This window comes from Wasmannia auropunctata, unplaced genomic scaffold, assembly GCF_000956235.1.
Source record: "Wasmannia auropunctata unplaced genomic scaffold, wasmannia.A_1.0 LD336116.1, whole genome shotgun sequence".
In the NCBI taxonomy this organism is placed as follows: Eukaryota; Metazoa; Arthropoda; class Insecta; order Hymenoptera; family Formicidae; genus Wasmannia; species Wasmannia auropunctata.
In genome coordinates, this window is record NW_012026774.1 from 4,531,037 (window position 1) to 4,539,130 (window position 8,094).

Genomic DNA, 8,094 nt, shown 5'->3' on the forward strand with positions numbered 1-8,094 from the left:
ATATATATATATATATATATATATATATATATATATATAAAAGAAAATTATGTATTGAGAATGTAACGAGGCGACGTTACAATGTCCGCCGTAACTAGAACGCGTTCGTTACAAGATAATTAAGAGGGTTGTACAAAAATTGTATGTAATGTTATTTTGTCGGAAGTGAGAATATTGATAGAGCTAGGCTGTTAATATGGTATATTATTTTTGGGTAAGCGTAATGTGTAAAAAAAAAAGAAAAAAATCGAGAAAAGGGATTAAGAGACACTCTCGGACATGAGATCGTTGTTGTTGAGGTAGAGATAGCACATAGCAGCTCGGGGATTAAAATGGGGAATTAAAGAAAAACAATTAAGTAACATTAAGTAGTGAGAGCGAGAGAGGGAGAGAGAGAGAGAGAAAGAGAAGCAGGAGGAGCAGGAGACTATTGAGTACCTTGTTGAGTATAAGTAGTCGTATATTGCTATAGATCGCAAGTACACGTGGTTGCACGTGTGCTCTCATCCTACATATTCATGATTCGTTCACACACACGTACACGTACACGCATACGCATTGTATAATGTTAAAAGTGCATGCTTACACAAGTGAACAGAAGATTTTGCAGACCGACAGAAAGACAAAGGGGGAGGGGGTACGCGCGTTTGCATTTTACTTTCGCGATGATAAGTCTTTTGTCTTGCGTCACAATTATGACGTGAATTAGAGAAGCAGAGAGAGAAAGAGAGGGAAAATAGAGTTATCTTCCATGATATATATATATATACATAAATATATATAATCTCGAGAGAGAAAAAGATATATATATCTATATGAAGACGAAAAGAGAGAAAAAGAGAGCAGCTGGCTGCGAAGGTACCATAGAGAGATTTATTCGTCTCGCACCGATGATAAAAATCATGATCAAGTATTGTACCTTACATTCCTTCGGCTATAAAGTAATTTAAGGACATACATACATACATACGTACATAAACACATGCAACACGGCAGCGTTTTTCTCATCTTGCGCTTTACCCATAGACTTATAAGGTAAACTGCGCGTTCCCATTGAAAACGTGCAAGCAACATGAGTGAGAGAGAGCAATAGGAGAATCACTGGAAAATTGATGCTTTCCTTGTTGGTCAATTGCTGCAGCAATTGAACAAGGAAGGCATTGATTCTCCTATTGCTCTCTCTCTCTCTCTCTCTTTCTCTCTCTCCTCTCTTTCTCTCACTCACTCATGTTGCTTTCTATCGCGCAGTCTATTTTATAAGTCTATTTTACCGAGTTCGAATTACGCCGCACACAGGATTAGACCGAAGATCCATTGTCACTCATTACACACATTTTATCTCGTAATTGTGTACGTACATCACGACAGACGGTTTAGCTTATTTTTTTTCTTTTTCCTTTGTCGACACGACACGAGAACGAGACGGCGGTGCATTACGAGCAATGGGCAAAATTGTGTATTTTTTAATAATTCCGAGGTGTTCCTCGCCTCTCCGCGCGAGAAAGGGTGGAGAAAACGGAAAATGGAAGGGAGGAAGAGCGGAAGGGTATTGCGATTCAGCTAAGGAAGAGTTAAGATTATCGATATTTCCCATAAGTTTTAAGTAGTAAAAAAAAATAGTTCGTAACTCTACGGAAGGTACGGTTACACTTTAGACGAGTAAGCAGAGATTCGGAGATGGCGAGGCGAAAAGATTGTAATTCGGCTGCCGTCGATACGATATATCGAAGGTTTGCGGAAAAAACGTCCGTGGTATCGTTGATCCTCGTTCCATCGTGACCGCATAGTAATCTCGCAAATCATGAAAAGAAATATTCGGCGAAAGTATACGGGAAACGTCGTTTTATCTTCGCGTGATCTTTTTCGATTCGTTGTTACAAATTTAAAAAGAAAAAAAAATACCTGCGACAGTTCGAACATGGGCTACATATGACGTTTGATTCGTACATATGACTCGCGAGTGCGTGGAAAGGGAAAAAGAATACGCTCGGTTCTCTCGGTCGAACAGAGAGAGATAATACCAAAAATGTCACGAAGCTGGCGCATTCTTTTCTCTATTTACGACGGAGTTACAGCCGGAGTATATGAGTGTTGGTGAGACGTCAATTGTTATTTATTAGCGAGTTCGAACCAAATTCGAACATTGGATGACTTTTAGCACGCGTGTCCGTTCCACGTGAGAACTGTCATTTCGGCGCTCAAAGGCACTGGGGGCGAAGTTAAGGGTCCCAAAATTGGGAGAAGCCACTACCTTACCTCGCGATTGGACACTCGATGATACCACGGACGATCGTGTAATGAGGTATTGCACGGCAAAAGAAATTCTGTGTGTGAGGAATTGTACGTTGGGCAAAAGAGGGAGAGAGAGAGAGACACACGATCTTGTCAGTAAGCGGATGAAAACGCGACGCTGTCAGGGTACACATATTCGTACGACTCGTAAAGGCTTCAATAGAAAGAGAAAGAGAGTCTCCTCCATTTGTTGATCAAAACGTAAAAAAGGGAAAAAGGGAGCGATGATTATGCGTTTTACTTTTGCACACTTTCGCTCGACGATAAACTTTTTATTCAATTGTCTGCTGTCCTGACGTGACCGCTTTTGGGCACCACTATTGTTATCGATGAAGTATAATTTAGTTCACAGGCATTTTTTTTTCTTCCGAAGGGCTAATCTTTAATATTATTACTTTACACTAACCACATTTATTTACATCCATATAAATTGTTATTCTCTTTCATCATCAATTTATTCCATTCAATGTTAAATAATTATATAAAAAGAGTAAAGGAGAGAGAGAGAGAGAAAAAAAAGCAAAACAGACAAACATAATATATTAACTATTTTCACTCATTGAGAAGCATCGTTACCTGTATGACAAGTGACCATAATAAGAGCATAATAAACAATCGCTCATTAAATGCATTCTGTTGTTCTTCATTTCATGACCTGGCCACCATCCACATACCATCCATCCATTGATCCATTCAATGTCGCAGTATGATCATACGTCAAACGCCGTTCATCGTTTTCTCACATTCATCTCAAGATCTCTCTAGTTTCCGTTCTGCTATCTCAGCCTAGCCAACTTGGCAAGCGCAATTGTAATTTTGTGGAAATTCTGGCGGGTTCGTGCGAGTTCCCGCGTCTGTGGGCGATTATGCACTACCGACGACAGAGAACGACGAAGAACAAAGCGGCCTTCCGAATTTCGATAAAAAAAAGAGAGATAGGAGAGAGAAAAGGAAAACGTGCACGGCTTAACGAGCCTTACAATCCCGAAAGTAGTAGCGTAGCGCTTACCGTGTACGTTATTATTTCAATCTCCATCATTGAACGTTAGTCCAAATTAGCCGAGGTTTCTGCTTTTTGAGAGAGAAAGAGAGAATGAAAGGAAGGTGATTAATTATCAATAATTAATATTTTTAAGGAAATGCATCATTATTAGATCTATAAATCCATTATTAATATTGCTATCAGATTTTTATTTGGAAATTTTTGTTTTTCAAACAACGTTTTTCCTCGACGGAAACTGTGTTGTTGGTGCCCACCGTGTCACCCGCCTTCCTCATTGTAAAATCTTATTTGCACATTACCGAGTAGAACCAATTCGTATGAATTTGACTGACAATTGATTTCTCTAAACAATAACAATCTTATGAAATCGTTTTCGTATTTCATATAAAGTAGTTAAAAAGATCTGACGATCATCCAGATAATTTTAATTAATTGTTTTTACACAACACAAAGTTAGTCGCGACATAAATAAATTGAGCAAAGTTTTTGTATAGAAATCGTTTGTTTTGCACAAAAAATTTGAAGCATAATCAAAAGATTTTGACAGCCATTTGAATAATTTAAACTGAATCTTTTTAAACTAATACTAATAATCGACTTATCAACAATAAGTTCAATTTCGAATGTAAAACTGCACGATATTTATGCATGCAAAAATCGCTTGTGGTGCGATTTTTGCGGCTTCGACGTTCTCTAATTATGCATGTATATAATATACGATTTTTTGAGAAAGTCGGAGAGAAAGGTCGACGAGATAAAGAGTCGATGATGTCAGTGAAGTTAGGTTTGCGACGTTGACACTTCGACTGCCGCACGCTATGATATCGCGCACGGGGTCTTTGGCGGGCCGGAAATCGAAAATTACGCGACCGTAAAAAGCGTAGCGAGGCCTTATCGATCGCTATAAAGCTTCATTGCAAATATTCCCTTCTTCCGCGATAGAGCGTACGTTATATTATATAAATGATATTCATTAGTTCCAGTCGATATAAACCCTTGTATAAATATATCTAATAAAGCCATTTTTCCGATCGGGAACGTTCCGTCTGTGTAGGGCGATGAGGTTCTTTGCGGAAAATCTCATCTAAATAATTGGGTGGTCAAAGTGTTAATTAAGGCGTACATATCATACATACGCACATACGTACGCAACAATGTGATTTTTTATATTTAACATTCGAACGAACATTTTGCACCATTGCTTCAAAAGTGTGATATAACTAAAAGGAAGAAAAAAATTAAGTTTCTTAGATATTTGATCGATAGAGTTGTATTTAACTAACTCATTCATGATAAACTAACTATAACTCGAAAATTACGTTCTTTTTTAGTTACGCGTCACTTCTGAAGCAAAGATGCGATATGTATTCTTATATATAATGCACATGCATACACATACAAACACAATGTGCGTACCTACAGAATAGCACGTCAACAAATTAACTGATACACGCATCTTTGTTTTCTCTCTTTTTTTTCCTTCTACATTCCTTAGGCGTACAATCTCTAGCGTATGAGAGATACTATTCTAACTAGTCAGTAAAAAACAAAAAGAATTGTATTTCTTTTTACACGACGAATTACCTGTAAATAAGACAGAAAAGGTATACTTTTTTACGGAGATAAAATATATTAGTCGACAAAGCACTGGCGATCAATTTATTACGGTCTACTTTAAATGATCTTATTATTGAGCTTTTGATGAAGAGAGAAACGACGAATGTAATGTAAACTGAAGAAGTAAGAAATAAAAAGCTATTTTTATACGGATAATTAACTCAGCCCTGACAGTTTATTTTGAGTTCTTGCGCGTATATCTAACAATTTGAGTCGAAATCGTGAATCGTGAAAGTTGCGTCTCTGATCTTCACGATTCGACTTAGCGGATTTTTTTAGAGAAAGAACTTTAAAACAGCGGGAAGAAGAAGTGTACGATGCAGTTGTCGCCGGTAAGTTGTATTTTAAATTTTTTATTTTCAGTCTTTGTTATGTTTAAGTTAGTTTCCTTGTATTTAAATTTTCTGTTTATCGCTTTTCTTTTCATTTTACAATGTATTTGTATGGCGCAGCAAATCATAGAGCATTATTTTAAAGGATTTTGGAAATTTCTCAAAAAGTTGAGAAAAGTTTTTTCATTTTTTTTTTGTTCAAAGCCTTACAAATGAAACCAGTATTGATTAATAGTTGTAAATATATCAATAAAAATTGTAAAAATTTACATCCCATTTCTCATTTTAAACACGCTTTTCTGAAAATATTATTTTTGAAAAAACTGTGGCCACATAATAATTCAAATATGATTTATTTGATTAATTGGAAGTTTTAAGGTAATATTTTTAATAATATTTTGCATCAATTCAAGGAGATTTTTCATATTGTTTCTTAATCCATAAATACATGTGTAGAATTCACACTAACCCAGACGCATGAAAGTATTACTAAAGAAATATTTTTATAAAATCTAGATTTCTTTTAATTTTTAATGTTTAAACATTATTATTTTATGTTTAAAACATATTTCACAGTTTATAATTACTTATAAATAAAAATAAAAAATTGTTTACATATAAAATATAAATAAATTATAATGTATATACATCAAATTAATTCCCACGCGGCACTTACGGGTTTAGTTAATTATAACAAAAAAAATATAAGTTAAAAATAATGCAATTTCCATATTTAGATATACATTTTCGATCAAAAGTTTAGGACATAAAATTGAAAAATATTCTTTTAAACATTATTTAAAAGTTTAATTCAATGTTGATTGCTTCAATATTTTTTCTTATTTTGGACATAAATACGTAATATTTAGATTATTATTGATTATACATTATATTTAATCTAATTCTGATTAACATATAACGTACATTAATTTTGAAAAAAATTATTATTGTTGCAGAAATAGAAAGTAAAATATTTTTCCACATAGTCAGAAGTTGGGATATTTTCTATTCATTTAATAGTAATTTGAATCTTTCTAAAAATAATTTTAATAAAAATTGGGTATTTTAAGAACAAAACTTGCCAATTTATAAAGTGAATTATTAATAAAAACCGTTTACATTTACAATTAAAATTATATTAAAAAGTACCGTTGATATTATCATGGAAGTTAAGACAGATGAAATAAGATTATACATATAAATTATATTTTATTTGTTATTATAATATAAAGAAAGGGAACATATTACAATGTTTATAACATAATGTAAAAAAGATACATATTACAATGTTTATAAATGTGTAAAACGCTAAAAGTAGGTCACCGATCTAGCACATACTATTTAAATACAAGTGCGAATATGCACCACAACGAATTTGCGAAGTTAATATTTTGTTAATCTGTACGAAACTGAAGCTGTGCATGTTCGTACCTGTCACCTAAGATACCGGACCTATTTAACGTAGTGAAGATAAGCCGCAACAAATGTCTCTGTGCAAATGCCAGCAATTTGAAAATTTTCACGGTGCGAATTCGCACTCTTGTACCATTTAAAGGTTAATTTTTTGTTTACCCCCACCAAAATTTTTTTAATTTTTCGAATTTTTTTTAACCAAATTAAAGGTTATTTTAAAACGAATTCAACCATGTGTGATAAAGTTATTTTCCGAAGTATCATTTTTGAGAAATAATTATAAACTCTCTATACGCATACCATTAAATTTCTACTCGTTTATGCGCTCAATTCACCTACGTGAACTTGGCACCCGACTTTTATTAAAACAAGTTTACAATAAAAAAAGGTTAGTATTTTGTTTGTAGTAACAATAATTTCGTTTGTAGTTCAATAAATTTATAAAAAAGAAATGTTGAAAAAATGACTATTACCCGATTTTTTGAGTTGCAGAAAAAAATAATAATATAGGTATCTTGATTCAGAATCATTTGTAGTTATGTGTAATGACTTTCCTGTAATTTGTAGTTGAACCGTTCAAAAGTTACTATAAAGATCCTATTTGCTCTTGTACAAATAAAATGAGAACATTGTTTGCTGGATGGAAACAGTCTGAATATGTCACTCGTGCCTCTATTTATAGAATATCTTTACTGCAGTGACGGGATGCTACCTTATAAAGCCAGAGTGTCCTACAGGCGTCCGAAAATCCATAAACCAAATCATCCTTTAAGAATTATAGTAGCGTCTATCGATAGCTCTTTATATTCTTTAGCAAGTTTTTTACATAATATAATATCTGACAGTAGTGCGACAGCATATCAAAGGCTAATGGCCACATAAACGATAGCTTCCAATTAGTTAAAAAACTGAGTGGCTTACACATAGACAATACTATATTTTGATTTCTCTTGACGTATATAGTTTCACTTTTTACAAATGTACTTATTAATTTAGCTATTAACAGCATTCAAAATAGATGGAATTATATATATCTAAAAAATGTAACATTCCTAAAGAAGACTTTATTCAGGCTGTGCGATTCATACTTGAATCTATGTCTTTCTTTAAATTCAATAATACCACATATAAACAAAATTTCGGAACTCTCATGCTTCCTTTGTCTCCTGTCTCATTGCAGACTTAGTGCTACGCAGGATCTACATAGAGACATGGGGGTTGAAAATTCTCGATTTTCCCATTCCTTTCTATCATAAGTATGTGGATGATATCGCCATATATGGTTATACCTATCATATTTGACTACCATATCGAATCCGTTATTTTGATTTTTCAATTTTGACTTTAGATTTGTAATCATGCAGCGACTCCAAAAACCCCCATATACTAAAATTTAACAATTTAGAAAGTATAGGCTATGTCTCTTATACACATCTC